This window comes from Cryptomeria japonica, chromosome 8, assembly GCF_030272615.1.
Source record: "Cryptomeria japonica chromosome 8, Sugi_1.0, whole genome shotgun sequence".
Classification (NCBI taxonomy): Eukaryota; Viridiplantae; Streptophyta; class Pinopsida; order Cupressales; family Cupressaceae; genus Cryptomeria; species Cryptomeria japonica.
Window position 1 is genome coordinate 86,462,814 of NC_081412.1, and position 262 is coordinate 86,463,075.

The window sequence follows — 262 nt, forward strand, 5'->3', positions numbered from 1 at the left end:
ATTAAGATTTTTTCCTGGCTCTTTATTATATTGGATTTTTTTTCCGTTGTGGATCTTAATCAAAAGGTTTGTGATTTTGTCTTGGTCTTTCATTTTTTATTTTTCAAACATAACAGATAGGTTAACAACTTTCAAATTGTCTTTATATTCATGTGAATGTCATTGCTCATCTTTGTCTTTCCTTATATTTTGTTCATATGAATGCACTTTTACTTTAGTTATGTTCTTATGATGTTGGTACACTTTCTTCTAATCAATTCCT